The following is a 17,318-nucleotide window of genomic DNA, read 5'->3' on the forward strand; positions in this document are numbered from 1 at the left end:
TGCGCCTATAATCTGCATCACATTTGCATAGCGGAGCGTGATTGAGTAAACAAGGACAAGGAGAGAGAGAGAGAGAGAGAGAGAGAGAGAGAGAGAGAGAGAGAGAGAGAGAGAGAGAGAGAGAGAGAGAGAGAGAGAGTGTATGCTACGTCTTATTTTCTTTCTCCTGTTCATGTTTTTCTTCCCGTTTTCTTTCCTTCCCGTCATCTCGAGATCTTGACTTCCATCTGCAAACATTTCCGTCTTTTTCTTTTTCTTGTTTTTTTCTTGTTTTCTTATGTTTTATTTCTCTTCCCCGTCACATTATCATAGGAGTCGCTTTATTATGCTCTCTCCCTCTCCCTCTCTCTCTCTCTCTCTCCACTGTCACTCTGATTAGTTTCTCTTCACAGTACTTGATTAATGGAGCTTGTTTGTCTTAGAGAGAGAGAGAGCGAGAGAGAGAGAGAGAGAGAGAAGGGGGGGTCAGGGGGTTGATTTTGAAAGAGAGACCGGTCCTTTCTCTTTCTCTCTCTCTCTCTCTCTCTCTCTCTCTCTTAATAAACAACAAAGGACAATCAAGTTTTAGTAGCATTTAGTCAAGTGTTTATGTTATTTCCTCTTATCTTCCTCTTCCTCTCCTCCTTCCTCTTCCTCTTCCTCTTCCTCCTCTCGTTCTCCTTCGTTTAATCATCCCTTTTAAGTTTGTCGTTTGTCTTCTTTCAATTTCGATTCGTTTCTCTTTTCACTCTTACGTTCTAATATTTTTATCAATTCTTACTTTCCCTTCCTTTCTTTCTCCTCTTCTTTCTCTTCCTCTGAAAAGGCGAACAGGTTGCCATCATTCTTTCTGCCTATCTTTTTCTTCTTTAACTGTTATCTTTCTTTTCATTTTTCCATTCTCATATCTTTATCAACTCTTACTTTCCCCTCCTTTCCTTTCTTCCTCTTCTTCTTCTTCCTCTTCCCAAAACACACGTGAAAAGGCGAATAAGTTGCTTCCATTCTTTTTCCTTTTTTTCTTTTCTTTAACTTTCTTTTCACTTTCCCATTCCCATATCTTTATCAGCTCTTACTTTCTCCTCCTTCCTTTCTTCCTCTTCTTCCTCTTCCTCTTCCCAAACCTCACGTGAAAAGGCGAACAAGTAGACATTATTTTTCCCCTCTTCTTTCTCTTCTCTGTTTATTTGGCCTCGTTTCATTCTTTCCCTCGCTGTGCCTACCAACCTCTTTACCCCAATTTAGGTCATAACTAGGTTAGCGACATTAAGGGTGGCGGTGGTTGTGGTGGTGGTGGTGGAGGATGAGGAGGAGGAGGAGGAGAAAATGAAAAGGAAAATATAATGAAAAGAAAAGGGTATGGAGGAGAAGGAAGAGGAGGAAGACGAGGAGGAGGAGGAGGAGGAGGAGAAGGAAGAGGAAGAAGAGAACTGGTAGTGCTAGGCCTGACTATAGCGACCAATTTCTAGAGGAGGAGGAAGAGGAGGAGGAGGAGAAGGAGAAGGAGGAGGAGGAGGAAGAGGGAGGGAAGAGAAGGAGGGATGGATGTTTACGGTTCCTGGAACAGTGATCATTTGGAGGAGGAGGAAGAGGAGGAGGAGGAGGAGAAGGAGGAGGAGGAGGCGGAGAAGGAGGAGGAGGAGGAGAGAGGGAATTGGAAGGAAGCATATCTATCGGAATGGAAAGAAAGTAGAGTAGGGAGGAGGAGGAGGAGGAGGAGGAGGAGGAGGAGGAGGAGGAGGAGGAGGAGGAGGAGGAGGAGGAGGAGGAGAGGTTGATACGAATAGAAATGTGTAAAGCTAAAATTGAGAGAGAGAGAGAGAGAGAGAGAGAGAGAGAGAGAGAGAGAGAGAGAGAGAGAGAGAGAGAGAATCACTTTTGGTTACATTTCACAAGGTTCTCTGTGTGGAAGAAAGACAAGCTCCCCCTCCACCCTCCCTCCACCCTCCCTCCACTTTCTTTCTCTCCCTTTGTCTCACTCTCAGCCCTTTTCCTTTCCCTCCGACACTTTCTTTTCTCTCCTCCTCACTTTTATCTCCTTAGACTCTCCTCTCTGTACCTTACTTTTTCTCTCCATTTCTTTTCCTCCTCTCTCACCTCTCTCTCATCACCTTCCCTTTTTTTTCCTTTTTTAAACTTCCCTCCATTTTTCTCATTGTTTTCCTTTCATCTTTTTTTCTATTTCCACGGTTCAAAAAATCTTCTTCATTCTCTCTCTTCTCCTTCATTCTTTTCTATTATATTTTTCATTCACACTCTTTTCCTTTCCTTTTTTTTTTGCTTGCTCTCTTTCTCTAGTCCACTATCTTCTTCTTCATCTTCTCAGGTCATCAGTTATCACGTTTTATCTTCCTCCTTCCATTTATCACATTCTCTCCCTTATTCCAGTATTCGCATCTATCCTTCCTTTCTTCCTTCCTTGCCTCCTCCTCCTCCTCCTCCTCCTCCTTCTTACTTTCCTTCCTTCCTTTCTATATTCCTCCCTTTCCCCATAACTTTCCTTGCCTTCCCTCGCTTCCTTCCTTCCCTCCTTCTCCTCCTCCTGCTCCTCCTTCTTACTTTCCTTCCTTCCTTTCCACATTCCTTCCTTTCCCCATAACTTTCCTTCCCTCCTTGCCTCCTTCACCTCCTCCTCCTCCTCCTCGTTCTTACTTTCCTTCCTTATTTTTTACAGTCCTTCCTTTCCCAATAACTTTCCTTCCCTTCCCTCGCTTCCTTCCTTCCCAACGCTCCATCTCCTCCTCCTCCTCCTCCTCCTCCCAGTCGCTCACGTCGGGCCTTAAATGGGGCACTAAAATAGAAAGACACGCCCACCAGGTAATTTTAGGATCGCCGTAACGTAGTTCTCAAAGTGTAATATAACGTCCTCAGTTCGATGTGTGGCGAGAAAGGGAAGAACATTATAAAGTTACTCGTTCAGCCTTCTCCTCTTTCCCCTTCTTCTGCTTTCTTTTTTTTCTTCTTTTTTTACAGCAGAGGAGACAATGCGAGGGCGAAAAAAAAACAATAATGAAAAAAAAAAGCCCGATACTTACTGCTCCTACTTACTTTAATCCCTCCTCCTCCTCCTCCTCCTCCTCCTCCTCCTCTTCTTCTTTCTTTTTCTCCGTTTTGCTTTCTAGTCCCTCTTTTTTCTTTCGTTTCCTTCTCCTCCTCCTTCTCATCTGTGTTGTATTTCCTTAATTTTCCCACCTTCCTACTTCTTTTTTTTTCTCCTCCTCCTCCTCCTCCTCCTCCTCCTCTTCTTTCTTTTTCTTCATTTTGCTTTCTAGTCCCTCTTCTTTCTTTCGTTTCCTTCTCCTCCTCCTTCTCATCTGTGTTATATTTCCTTAATTTTTCCATCTTCCTACTTCTTTTTTTTTCCTCCTCCTCCTCCTCCTCCTCCTCCTCTTCTTTCTTTTTCTCCGTTTTGCTTTCTAGTGACTTTTTTCTTTCGTTTCCTCCTCCTCCTCCTTCTCATCTGTGTTATATTTCCTTAATTTTTCCACCTTCCTACTTCTTTTTTCTCCTCCTCCTCCTCCTCCTCCTCTTCTTCTTTCTTTTTCTCCGTTTTGCTTTCTAGTCCCTCTTCTTTCTTTCGTTTCCTTCTCCTCCTCCTTCTCATCTGTGTTATATTTCCTTAATTTTTCCACATTCTTACTTTTTTTTCTCCTCCTCCTCCTCCTCCTCCTCCTCTCCTTCTTTCTTTTTCTCCTGTTTGCTTTCTAGTGCCTCTTTTTTTCTTTCGTTTCCTCCTTCTCATTTTTCTCATCTGTGTTATATTTCCTTAATTTTTCCACATTCTTACTTTTTTTTCTCCTCCTCCTCCTCCTCCTTTCTCGCTACTAGTGCCTCTTCCTCTTCTTCCTTTTCTTCTTCCTCTTCCTCCTTCTTCTTCTTCTCATCCGTTTCATGTTTTTTTATTTCTTCTACCCCTTCTACTTTTATCTTTTCCTTTTGCTTTTATTTATTTTATCTCCTTCCTTCTTTCTTCTTTTCTTCCTTCCTTTACTCCCCCAGCATCCTCAGTTTTCACCCCCTCGCTCTCAACCACCACCTCGACCCTCACCCCTTATACTTCCTTCTCCCTATGTATCCCTATGTATTCCTATGTATTCCCTCACCCCTACGTATTACCCCTATCACCCTAACCTCTCCCTTATTCTCACACCCTCACTTTCTCCCCTATCACCCGAAACTTACCTCCCTTACTTCTGCACCCTTCTCCCCTACCCTGCCCTCTCCTTGCTCCCTCCCTCACTCCTGCTGCCTCGAGGAAGAAAAGAAAAGAAAAAACATAGGCAACATAGTACCCTTTAAGTTGCACCCACAGAAAGAGAGGGAGAGAGAGAGCGAGGGAGGAAAAAAAGGAAGATCTCGCCCCCTCAACTTTGCCTTCCTGTAACTTAAGCCCCATACCAAGAGTCTTCCTCCTCCCTCCTCGCTATTGGAAAAAAGTAAAATAACCAGGTAAATAAATAAGTGGAGGAAGTATATAGTACCGTTCAGGCCACACCCAAAGAAAACGAAGGAGAGGAGATAGACGGACACAACCTCTCTCTCTCTCTCTCTCTCTCTCTCTCTCTCTCTCTCTTAACACCAAAACCCTTCCAGCTACGCCTACGAAAGAAAGAAGAAAAGAAAGAAAGAAAGAAAGAAAAGAAAGAAGGGAAAACCGAGCGAATGAGGGAAGGAATGAAGGAATGAATGAATAAAAGAAAGAAAAAAAGAAAAAGAAAGAAAGAAAGGAAGGAAGAAAGAAAAGAGGAGAAGGAGGAGGAGTAAAAGAGGATGGACAGACAAACACTTCTTTCATCTTTGCCTTCCTTCCTCTTCTTAAAGTCACAAAGAAAGAAAGAAAGAAAGAAAGAAAGAAAGAAAAAAAAGAAAGAAAGGAAGGAGGGAAGGAAGGTAGGAAGGAAGAAAGGAAGAAAGGAAGGAAGGAAGGAAGGAAGGTAGGAAGGAAAGGAAGAAAGGAAGAAAGGAAGGAAGGAAGGAAGGAAGGGAGGAAGAAAACGGATGGACAGACACCCCTTCCCTTTCATCTTCAACTTTCCTTCCCCTCAACACCCTCACTGACTCCTCAACCCGCCCCGTCCTCTGAAAAACACAAAAAAACACAAAACACAAAAGTACACCCTTAAAATCACACCCACAAGAAAGACGGAAAGAAAACGGAGGGTCAGACACGGCTTCCCTTTCATCTTCACCTTTCTCTCCTTTGACCTCAGCATCTAGACTCTCCACCCTCGCCTTCTTCGGGTAAAAAAAAAAAGAAAACGCAACGCCTGTACAGAAAAATAAAGCCTTGAAGTCAGACCAAAGGAGCGGGGCAGGAAAGGAAGGACAAACACTCTCAGTTTTACCTCCCTGTAACTTTACCCAAACAGCATAAATCTTTCACCATCGCCTTCGGAAAAAAAAATATATCGCGCCCTCACCTTCTTCAGGGAAACAAAAAAAAGAGCGCAAGGTGTTAAGGGTGATGGGCCCGGGAATGTTGTCAGGGGTGAGGGGAACAAGGGGGGTGGGGTTCAGGGGTGAGGGGCAGTACACGGAAGCGAGCTCTTAAAGTCACCCACCAAAGAAACGATACACAGAAGAAGGGAAGGCAGATATTCTCTTCTTTACCTCCCTTTATTTTTTCTTTCTCTCTTTCTCTCACCCCCGAACTCCCTCTAACCTCGCCTTCTCAAATACACAACAAGGTATCCTCCCAGACACTTTCCCCCTCACAACACACAATTTCAAAGGTCACGAAGGAGAGTAGTCGGGTTCTAATGAGTGTTTTTCACGTTCACGATGCAGAAGTCTTGTCAAACTATCATTGGGCTCATAAAACTACCCATGGAAATACCCACAACGTCTACGAAAGCCTTATCAAATAGTGTGGAAGCCCCGAAGTGCTTGAGAATATTGGGTTTTCATAAGTAGTTTTCACGTGCAAGAGTCTTGTCAAAGGGTAACAGAACACCTCTCCTCCCGAAACTGACCTCCCTTTCGGCCACTCCTCCGTACCCTTTTTAGGAGAAGTGAATAGCGGGCTTTTTTTTCATTAATCTTTTTTTTTATGCCCTTGAACTGTCTCCTTTGCTGTAAAAAAACTATCACTAGGCTCACAAAACTACCCATGGGAATAACACCACCCTCTACGAAAGCCTTATCAAATAGTGTGTGAGCCCCGAAGTGCTTGAGATATTTTTTTTTTACAGCAAAGGAGACTCTTCAAGTGAAAAACAAATAAGAAAAAGGAAACAATCATGAAAAAAAGCCCCCTACTTGCTGCTCCTAAAAAGAGTTCAGAGGAGTGGCTGAAAGATAGGTCAATATCGGGAGGAGAGGGGTCCTGATATTAGGTTTAGATACACACACAAACGCAAGGAGAGGAACAGAAAAAAGATACACACCTCTACTCTATCCTCCTTATTCCTTAACACAACACCCTCACTGCTTCTACTGAGCCTTCTGCGGTATAAAAGAAACACTAACAGTACTCTTTTACACGGAAACTAAAACGAGAAACACACACACACACACACACACACACACACACACACACACACACCGTCACTCTTCCCCTGCCTTCCCTTACCCCCAACACACTTACTGACCCGTCTACTTCTTCGCCTTCTTCAGTAAAAACAAAGCCCGCGCCTCTGTTTTTGCGTTAACCTGAGGGCGGAGAGCGGCGGAGGTCCTTGTTTCTGGTGAGCTTACGAGGAGGAGGAGGAGGAGGAGGAGGAGTATAGGTGGGGAGCAGAACAAAAACTTCGGGAAATTCTGAGCCGAAATATGCCTGCGTGGTGAAAAGAAGGGAGGAAGAGGAGGAGGAAGAAGCAGAAGAAGAGGAGGAGGAGGAGGAGGAGGAGGAGGTAAAGGAAGGATGTAAGATTGAGAGGGAAGAAGAGAGAGGAGAAAAACAATAACTGAGATCAAAACTGAAGAAAGAAATGTAGAAAAGAAAGAGAGGAGGAGGAGGAGGAGGATGGAGGTGAGATTGAGAGAGAGAGAGAGAGAGAGAGAGAGAGAGAGAGAGAGAGAGAGAGAGAGAGAATAGGAAAACAATGACAAAAATCGAAACTGAAGGAGAGAAAGTAGAAAAGAAAGAAAGGAGGAAGAGGAGGAGGAGGAGGATGAAGGTAAGAATGGAGAGAAGAAGAGAGAAGAGGAAAACAATAACTGAGATCGGAAATTAAAAACGAAATGTAGAAAAGAAAACAAAGAGAAAGAAAACGAAAAAAAAAAAAGAGCATCGTCAGACAGTAGCGAGGAGAGACGGGAGGGAGGGAGAGTAGAATACGAGGGAGGGAGGGAGAGAGGAAGGAGAGGGAGGGGTGCAGGAAAGAAAGAGAGGGAACCGGGCCGATGCAGCTTTTGTCTCGACATTAACACCCAGACATTGAGGACGACAAACAAAGACTTCGGGAGTTTAACGGAAGGGCGAACTGATGAGCAGACGAAGACACCCTGACCCCCCCCCCCCTCCCCACTCCTCACCCTTGAACCCTGCACCCCTTACCCCTGACAACCTGCCCCCCTCCCTTACCACTGACAACCTGCCCCCCTTCATCCCTGCCAACCTTCCCCCTCCCTTACCACTGAAAACCTCCCCCCTTCATCCCTGCCCCTCACCCCTGTCTCCCTCGACCCTGAAACCCTGCCCCCTTCACCCTTGACAACCTGCCTCTCTCTCTCTCTCTCTCTCTCTCTCTCTCAGCACACCCTCCCCCTCACACCCTCCTCTAACCTTCCCCACCAAGTATACTCACAAACTCGACTGCAAACACTTCCTCCAAAGCCTCCTTCTCCTCACCTTCAGCCTGGACTCAAACTTTCAGCAATTCTCTCCCTCACACCCTCTCCCCACCCGCTATCACCCTCCAAATGACAAGAAGACACCCGAAGACGCCCCTCCTCCTCCTCCTCCGCCGCCGCCGCCTCCTCCGCGTCACCCAACACCCAGTACGTTCCTGAGAGGCGGGGAAACACACTCCTAAAAGTTATGTTTGTATCCGCGGCTGTCGGCGAAAAGAGACTAAGAGAATGGCTGTGTGTGTGTGTGTGTGTGTGTGTGTGTGTGTGAGTGTGTGTGTGTGTGTAAGAGACTAGTGGGAAAGGTAAGACTGGAAAAGGAAGAAGGAAAAGAAGAAAGGATTAATAAATGGTTAGAGGCGAAAAGGAGGAGGAGAAGGGGTAAAAACAAGACCTAAAATGGGAAGTAAACGAAAAATGGGGGACTAGGAGGAGGCGAAGAGAGAGGGAAAGAAACACTAGGTAGAAGTTACGGGCGTATAAAAGGGCAAGGGAAAGTTGAACTGAATAGAGGGTTGAAGAGAGGATAAAAGGGAATTAAAGAGGGGAAGGGAGGACTGAGAGGGAGTCGAGGAGGTTAAAAGGAGGCGAATAAGAAGTAAAAGGGGAGTTAGGAGAACTATTAAAAGGAATTAGGGAGAAGTTAAATGAAGAACTGAAGGAAAAAGGACAAACTAAATAAAAAGAGTGTTTGAGGGAGAATTTAAAGAAGACGAAAGGGAGAGAGAAGGAGAACCGAGTGATAATTAGATGGAAGTAAAGGAAAAGATCAACGAAAGAAAAATGGAGGAAAAAAAAGGACGTAGAAAGTTTAAAGGAGAGAAATTAAATATCCGTGAATAGGTTAAGAGGATTTTAAAGACTAGGAGAGAGAGAGAGAGAGAGAGAGAGAGAGAGAGAGAGAGAGAGAGAGAGAGAGAGAGAGAGAGAGAGAGAGAGAGAGAGAGAGAGAGAGAGTAAACAATAAAAACGAAAAAAATATATAAAACACTTGATAAACACTTCCTCCTCCTCCTCCTCCTCCTCCTCCTCAAGCATTATAATTTTAAAGGGAGACTACACGCGAAATTGAGTGCGTGCGTGAGATAGTACGTTTCAATCAAGGTGAAAGCTTCAAGGTGGAGGTAGCCAGATGAAGGGGAGGGAGGGGAAGGGGAAGATGGGGAGGAAAGAGGAGAAGAGAAGAAGGGGGAAGAAAGAGGGAAATAAATGGGAGGAAAGGGGGAAGGTAAAACGGGGAGAAGGGGGGAGAGGAGAAGACTGGAAGAAGAAAGAAGGGAGGAATGGGGAGAGAAGAGAGGAAGAAGGGAGATAGAAAAGGAAAAGGAAAAGGAAAAACAAATGATTAAAGAGAGAACCAGAGTAATGAAGGAGCAAGCAGAAACAAGAAACACAAATACAGAATGAAAAAAAAGGACGAGTCGAAAGAAGGAAGGAAGAAAGAAAAGAAAAAAAGGAGGAGGAGGAGGAGGAGGGCGTGTCGCAAGGGTCAGGAGTAATGAAAACACTCCTCCTCCTCCTCCTCCTCCTCCTCCTCCTCCTCCTCCTCCTCCGTGTCTAGTTTGAAGGCGGCGATTGGTTGATTGGCACGGACCGGGGAAGGTGATTGGCTGCCCTCACTGACCTATAAGAGATGATTGGCGAAGCGGGAGATTAGCGAAACAGCCGAGCCTCGTGATTGGCTGAGAAGACTGGCTGTTGGGCGATGATTGGTCCGCTGATTGGAGGGTTTGGAAAGGCGTGACAGAAGCAGGAGGAGGAGGAGGAGAAGGAGGAGGAGGAGGAGGAGGAGGAGGAGGAGGAAGAGGAAGAGGAGGAGAGGTGGTTAGATCCTTTATCAATGTCCACTACACCCTTCCTCCTCCTCCTCCTCTTCCTCCTCCTCCTCCTGACCCAAAGATAACCCCACCTCCTTTCTCCTTCCTTAACTCCTCCTCTTCCTACTTCCACCTCACTATTATCATATTTTCTCTCCTTCAACCCTTTCTCTTTTTTTTCTCTCCCTCTCTCTTGCATTCCTTTCCTCCTCCTTCCTTCTTCTTCGTCTTTTGCCTGTCTCCTTCCCTCTCCCTCCCTCTCTCCTTCTATTCCCTTTGCTTCTTTTTTTTATTTTTCTTCTTCTCTTTCTTTATCATTATCTTCTTCTTCTCCTTCTTCTTCTTGTCTTATGTTCTCCTCTCTTCTTTTCCTTTTCTCTTCTTCTCATTCTCCTCTCTACTCTTCTCTTCTCTCCTCCTCCTCCTCCTCACATTTGCTCCCTCATCACTTTCCTCCCTCGCTCCTCCTCCATTTTTATCTCCCTTCTTTTATCCTCCTTTATTCCTCCCTGACCGGTTCTTTTCTTCTCCCCTCCTCATGATTGTATTCTCCCTAAGGCACTCCTCCTCCTCCTCCTACTCCTCCACCTCCTCCTCCTCCTCCTCCTCCTCCTCCTCCTCCTCTTTCATAACTTAGTCTCCTTTTCTTTCATCCTTAAATTCTAGTTTATTTTTCTTTGCTTGTCTATTTTCCCTATTTTCTATATTTCAGTAATTCAATAAGTACTTAATTTTCGTGTTTATTTTCAGTATCTATATTTATTTCTATTTATTTGCTTTTTCTTTCAATTATCTTCGTTTTTTTTATTATGTCATTATTTCGGATTCATTTATTTTCTTTCATTATTTATATATTTTCATCTTTAACTTTCTTTTTTTATATTTTTTCCTTCGGTTCCTGTTTCTATTTCTTCCTTCCCACTTGCCTACTTTTTTGCATCCCTTCCCTTCGCCTCGTTTTCTAGTTTCTCTTCCCTTTCCTCTTCTCTTCCCTTCTACTTTTCTACTCTACTCGCTTTTCCCTTTTTTTCCCCTCATCTGGTAAGCCTCACGCTCTCTTATTTCACTTTCTTTCTCTCTCTACAAATTTTTCAACATCCATCATTATTTTTCTTTGAAGCGTGAAGTACGAGTTAATCAAATGGCTTTCTTTCATTCGGTTCTAAACACTTTTTTTCTAAACACATTATCTTTTTATCGACTTTGCGGTTCACTAGTATGTAAGGAAGAATCAGTCAGGCGATATCAAAAGTTAATTATTTCCATGTATTTTTTTAAGAGTATGAAAAGACGTAAGGACAAAAGATCGCGTCAACCAATCAGCGACGAGGAAGAAAGCGACTCTGAATCCTCATTGGTCGGCGAACAAAACCAGTGAAAAAGAACGAGCGAACATCGGGGGGGCTTCATTATTTTTTTTTACTGCATTGTTGTCGTTTTTAGCAGATCGGGAAAAGTTGCATCGGGTTAACAGAGATGATGATGATGGTGGTGGTGGTGATGAAGATAGTATTAGAGAAGTGTCAGTGGTGGTGATGAAGGTAAAAGATAGTGATGACGGAAGAGAAGAGAAGAGTGGAGAAGAGAATGAGAAGATAAAGGAAAAATACGATGACGGTGATCTTGGTACTGACAGTAGTAGTAGTAGTAGTAGTGGTGGTGGTAACAGTAGAAGTAGTGACAGTGATGGTAGTAGTGGTGATAGTGTTAGTGGTAAAGACAGTATAGTCAGAGGAAGCAGTGATGGCCGTAGAGGTAGAGGTAGAGGTAGAGGTGGTAGTGGTGGTGGTGGTGTAGGCAAGGGTAACTCGAGATGATTAAAACTAAATAAAGTAAAGGGGAAATACAACACGACACGCCTTCCCACTGTCCTCTGTTTCCTCGCGCCCTGGAGCTTGCTGGGGTAAATAACTCGCGCCTCGGGGCTTTGGACTGTATTTTAAGACACCATCGCTTCTCACATCAACTATTTCTAAAGGTCAAAGAGGGGATCAATCGGGTTTTCATGAGTGTTTTTTAAGGTTCATGGCACAGAAGAAGGGTCAAACTACCACCAGGGTCATAAAACTACCCCTGGAAAGGCCTACAGCCCCTACGAAAGCCATGTCAAATATGTGAACTTGGCCGACGAAATGTTTTAAAATACGACCCTTTGACATCCGGGTGCCCACAGTGTACCATCTCAGATTTCCCCAGGTGCACATTTATTGACCCACCAGTACGGGGGGATTAACAGGGGCGAGAAGGGAGAAGAGAGAGGAAGAGAAAGAGAGAGAGGAGATAAACAGGAATAGGAGAGAAAGGAGGGAAGGGAATGAGAGTAGATAACTGGAAATGGAAGAGAAAAAGATGGGATAAAGAGAATGGAGAAATGAGGAAAGTAAATATGAAAGTGATAAATTGAAAGTGATGTAAAATAAACGCAATAAATAAGAGAAAAATTAAAAAGTATAGGAGAGAGAGAGAGAGAGAGAGAGAGAGAGAGAGAGAGAGAGAGAGAGAGAGAGAGAGAGAGAGAGAGAGAGAGAGAGAGAGAGAGAGAGAGAGAGAGAGAGAGATTATACACACACATACAGACACAAGCGGAAAGAGACTGAAAGAGACAGACAAACACAGACAAACATACTTACAAACAGAACCAGAAACCTACAGCGATGAAACAGAGAAAGAAAAGGAACCATATTAACAGACACACACACATACGCACACACAGACACACACACGTACAGCCCCACCCCCTCCCTACCCCCCCACAACAGCCCACCTTGCCCCACACACACACACACACACGGGAAAGATTTAATACTCACCTCATGTCAGGCCGCGAAGGATGAAGATTAACTCGGCTTAGACACAGAGCCAATCAACACAGCGGCGCCCTTTTTGCCAGCGCCGCGAAAAAATAATGAAAAAAAAGTCCGCTAGTATTGTATCTGAAGAAGAAAAAAAAGTTGATTAGATACTTTGTTAATTTGTTCGATAAAGAGTTCAGCTACATTCTCTTGCTAGCCCGGAAGTGATGGCTGATTGAGGGAACTTAATTAAAAAAAAGTGCTGAGTGTTTTTTTTTGTTGTTGTTGCTAAGTAGAAATTGAATATATATATGGAGAAAATGCGTTGATTGAATACTTTGTTGATTTGTTCGATAAAGAGTTCAGCTACATTCTCTTGCTAGCCCGGAAGTGATGGCTGATTGAGGGAACTTAATTAAAAAAAAGTGCTGAGTGTTTTTTTGTTGTTGTTGTTGCTAAGTAGATATTGAATATATATGGAGAAAATGCGTTGATTGAATACTTTGTCGATTTGTTGGCTAGAGAGTCCAGGCACATTCTCTTGCTAACCCGGAAGTGACGACTGATTGAGAGAACATGATGAAATAAACCACTGACATTTTCTTTACATTTTGTTGCTAGGTAGTAATTAAACATATATGCTTGCCGTAACTCCGCATGACGATCTACTTGGTTCTGTGCTCCATAACCGAAGAAAAAGCAATCCTGGTATGAAAAAATTGTGTTGACTGTGTTTCTTTGTAGTTTTCTTAGTTCTAAAAGATGTTGCATGCATTCTTGTCGTACATCAATATGGCGTAATACATTCATCTAGTTTCGCCTTCCGCTATACAAGCCAGTACCGTATGAAGTCATTAATTTACCGTACGACGGACGGGGCCAATTTCTTACGTTTACCAAGCGACGGACGGACATTGTTGTTTAAGGTTTTACCGTTTCAGGCGCAACGACCATTTGTTTTTTTATTTACCGCCCACCACCAACGGGCCACATTTTTGCCCCTAATAAAAATAAAAATAGATGAAACTGATTACAAATGCTTTGATATATATATTATATGGTGGTTGAGAGCGCGATGATTTTTCTTAGTAATTCTAGGGGGGGGCCTTTAAGAAACATGATCCCCGCAGCTACCGGGTTAATATTGATTGGGCTTCTTCATAGTTTTGTTAGTCCTTACAAGTTCTCTACAGCCATTCTTGTCGTTTCTGAATATGACGCACTATAGATCCACCTCGTCTTCACATCCGCCAGACGGGACTAGTAACCGATGGAGAAAAGATAAATGTGTTGATTCTGTTTCGTTTTCGTGTTGTAAGTCCGTAAAACTGTTATATACCTACCCTTGTCGTATCTTAACATGACGCACTACAGATCCACCTCGTCTTGACCTCCGCCAGACAAAACTAGTAACCGATGGAGAAGATTAATGTGTTGATCCAGTTTCGTTTTCTTTTCCTTAGTCCGTAAAACTGTTATCTACCCTTGTCGTATCTTAGCATGACGTAATACATCTAATTCGTTTTGCCCTCCGTCAGATTTTTTTTAATAGTGACCGATGGGGGAGTGTAAATGCGTTAATTGTAAGTTTCGTAATGTTCCGTCCGCTAAAAAGTTACCTGCATCATTTCCGTGTATTAAAATGACGCAATACAGGCGAATAGTTTCATCCCGCGCCAGGCAAACTAGAATGTGCTGAAGGAAAACACGAATTCATTACATTATTTTTCGCAGTGTCGCAAAGTGTAGAAGTTAAGTGCCCTCATTTCGCTTATAAGAGAAAGGAGAGTAGAAGGAAGAGAAGAAATGTAGGAGAAAGTGTAAAGGAATATGTGCAGAAGAAGAACAAGAAGAGTAAGAACAGGAACGAGAGGAAGAATAGGAAGCAACCCCGCCCGTGAGGAGGAGGAAGAGGTGGAGGAGGGCGAGAGGTGGAGTAGGTGGTGCAGAATGAACTACTTGGGTTTGTCCTCCGGCAGACTAGCTATGGAAAATTACTCGTTGATTGTGGTTGCTGTTTTGTTAAATGAAATGTTAAACGCGGCGGAAAATAAATAACCGCGAGAGTAAAAAAAAAGTCTTCCTAATATTAACTTTATTTTTCTCGTTAGTTAAAAGGCTGTACACGGCATTATATTTTTTTCTTTTCCTTTCTCGTCAGGTTTTGTAATTATGAAACTATATAATGAACTAGTTGACCTCGCCACCAGAAAACTACACAGTGGTAAAAGTAACAACAATATTTACTTAGTATTTTAATCTTCACATTTTATAAGAGCTAAAAACATGATCCTTGTAAATATCAACGGTCAGATTTTTTTTACAGTGAAGCCGCTCATTCAACGACACAAAAAAATAATTAAAAAAGGCTTCAAATCAGATTCCACAAAAAGAGAACAGGTAGAATCTATACATATCTTTTTTTTATTCCAATTCTTCTTTTCCTTTATCCTCCCATCTCTCACTCTTCATTTTCTTCCTCCTTTCCTCCACTTTCTTTCCCTCCAATTGCTTCCTTTCCTCCTTTCTCTTACTTCCCTTGGTTTCCTCTCCCCTTCCCTTCCTCATTTCTACACATTTCCTTCATCCCTTTCCCCCCACACTCCTTTCTCTTCCTTCTTCCCCTTCCCTCTCATTCTTTCATTCTTATTTTCTTCTCCTTCCCTCCTTCGTTACTTCACTATACTAAGAATTGAGAAATGCCACAAGATATCTTACTGTTACTTAATATCTGAACATAAAAACAAAAACAACAACAAGTATAGCCAACACCCGCGAGTCACAACCTTCCCCTCAGCGAGACAAAAGGAAAAGTTGAGGGAAAAAGAATAGTGACAATTTTTTTCTTTGTTTTTCCTTTGTTTCCTCCTTGATGTGTTTCTGGAGATGATTAATTACGCGGCGTCACACTCCTCCTCCTCCTCCTCCTCCTCCTCCTCCTCCTCCTCCTCCTCCTCCTCGGGGTCTTAACATATGCATCAAACGTCTTTTTTTTTTTTTACTTATTAAGAAAAGAAAAACATCCTGTCACATCTTTTATTCCCTCCGTGTCAATTTTATAACGAAACAGAATCTCTCTCTCTCTCTCTCTCTCTCTCTCTCTCGTTTCTCCTCATTTTTTTCCTTTTCTCCTCTTTTTCTTCATCTTTTCATCAATATATTTTCCTATCTTTTCATTTTTCGATTTTTCAACCTCTCTCTCTCTCTCTCTCTCAACAAAGGACTTATTTACCTGCATTAAGAACACCACGTAATAATAATAAAGGAATCAGAGGAAGAAGAAGAGGAGGAGGAGGAGGAGGAGGAGGATAGGAACAGGTCATAAGGATCAAGACAGAGATTGAAGAGACAAGGAAGCAAGGAGGAAGGGAAAATAAATGAGGGAGAGAAGGAATGAAGGAGGAAAGGAGAAGAAAGAAGAAGGAAGGAATAAGGGAGGGAAGGAGAGGAAGAGAAAGAGAGGAGTGAGAGAATGAAAGGGAAGAAGGAAATGCAGGAATGAGGAAGGGAAGGAGAAGGGAAACGAAGGGAAGATGAAGGGAAAGAAAGGAACGTGAAGGGAAAAAGAGGAAGGGAAAGGAAGGAATAAGAGGGAGAGGAAGAAGAGGAAGGGAAAGGAAGGAAGAAGAGGAAGGGAAAGGAAGGAAAAAATAAAAATGAAAACCAAATCGTAGACAAAAAAGGACAAAAAAAATGGAAAGAAAACAAAACGAAGAAAGGTATAAGAGAAAAGATAATGGAGAAAGACAGGAGAGGAAACAATCAGAAGGAAAGTGGAGGAAAAGGAAAGAACGAGAAATGGAGGAAAATGAAAGGAAGGAAAGTGAGAGGGAGGAAGAGAGATAATGAAGGAAGAAAGGAAACAATTGGAGGAAAAGAAAGTGGAGGAAAGGAGGAAGAAAATGAAGAGAGAGAGAGAGAGAGAGAGAGAGAGAGAGAGAGAAAGTAACAGACAGACTAACACACAAAGACAGAGAGATACAGAGACTGACAGAGACGAAAGGAAAGGAGGAAAGAGGGAAGAAATGAGGAAGAAATAAAGACAGGTAAAAAATGGAGACATGGAGGGAAGATGGAGGGAGAGAGAGGGAGGGACGGAGGAAAGAGGAGAGGAGAGAAAGAAGAAAGAAGAGAAGAATGGAGAAGAGGAAGAAAGAAAGAACAGAAGGAAATAAGAGAGGAATGAAAAAAAGACTGACAGATAGACAGACAAAGACAGACAGATAGACAGACAGACAGACAGACAGATAAACAGACAAGTTATTTATCACGTGTAGAATAAGCGGAGAGTAAACAAACAGTAACAAACAAACAAACACAAAACAAGCCACAATTACATTAGGAGTGTCTGTTGTTATTGTTGTTCTTGTTGATGTTGTTGTTGTTGTTGTTGTTGACGTTTCCGGTCCAAAACTTTATTTGTAAATATTCTTTTTATTTTCTTTTTTGGGGGGTTGACGCTTTTGTTGCGATGTAGGCCGGTGTCATTTCTCCTCCTCCTCCTCCTCCTTGCTTCTTTCTTCCTTTCTTTCTTCCTTTCTTCCTTTCTTTCTTCCTTTCTTCCTTTCTTTTTTGCTTTTTTCTTCCTTTCTTCCTTTCTTTCTTCCTTTCTTTCTTCCTTTCTTCCTTTCTTTTTTGCTTTCTTCCTTTCTTTCTTTCTTTCTTCCTTTCTTCCTTTCTTTTTTGCTTTTTTTCTTCCTTTCTTCCTTTCTTTCTTTCTTCCTTTCTTTCTTCCTTTCTTTCTTCCTTTCTTCCTTTCTTTTTTGCTTTTTTTCTTCCTTTCTTCCTTTCTTTCTTCCTTTCTTCCTTCCTTTCTTCCCTTCCTCTTCTTTCTTCTCTTCCTCCTCCTCCTTTTCCTCCTGTGACTCTGAATGTTATTTTTTCCTTCCCTTTATACTTTTCTTCGTCCTTTTTCTTCTTCTTTTTCTTCTTGTTTCCT

At 42.8% G+C, this 17,318-nt stretch overlaps 1 long non-coding RNA gene across 1 annotated transcript in view; it reads right to left on the reverse strand.

Annotated features, from left to right (window-relative positions):
- Window positions 1–13,145, reverse strand: part of LOC126994953 (uncharacterized) — a 77,971-nt gene extending 64,826 nt beyond the window's left edge. Inside the window, exon 1 of the long non-coding RNA XR_007749755.1 lies at window positions 12,398–13,145. This is a non-coding gene — a long non-coding RNA (uncharacterized LOC126994953). The remainder of the gene's footprint in view (window positions 1–12,397) is intronic.
- Window positions 13,146–17,318: the final 4,173 nt, after the last annotated feature.

This window comes from Eriocheir sinensis, chromosome 7 (genome assembly GCF_024679095.1).
Source record: "Eriocheir sinensis breed Jianghai 21 chromosome 7, ASM2467909v1, whole genome shotgun sequence".
Classification (NCBI taxonomy): Eukaryota; Metazoa; Arthropoda; class Malacostraca; order Decapoda; family Varunidae; genus Eriocheir; species Eriocheir sinensis.